A 467-nucleotide genomic window follows, 5' to 3' on the forward strand; every position below is an offset into this window, starting at 1 on the left:
TACAATTTGTTTGGCAGAGCTGAAAGATTACCAACACAAGGTGGTCGGGAACGTCTTCTGTCTCCTGAACAGGAAACTGAAATAATCAACATGGTCCTAGAAAATAACGCCATAACATTACGGCAAATACAAAGAAAAATCCTAGAAAACAATGAGATGTTTCAAAATATTGATAAGGTTAATCAACAGCTTACGGACCGTGTCTTACGCAGAAATAATCTGAGGATGAAGCAGGTCTACAGGGTGCCATTTGAACGCAATTCAGAAAGAGTCAAAGAATTGCGACATAACTATGTACAAGTGAGTCCTAATCAATAATCCTAATCCTAATCAATCAATACAATCCCACAATTGATGCATAATCTCAACACTGTATAAATTATACATATTTCAGTATTGTAATCATAATGATTGTGCTCCACAATAGTGACCACTCCATGTCTATTTCTGATATTGTCATGTGTGTT

Source organism: Perca fluviatilis, chromosome 4 (assembly GCF_010015445.1).
Source record: "Perca fluviatilis chromosome 4, GENO_Pfluv_1.0, whole genome shotgun sequence".
Classification (NCBI taxonomy): Eukaryota; Metazoa; Chordata; class Actinopteri; order Perciformes; family Percidae; genus Perca; species Perca fluviatilis.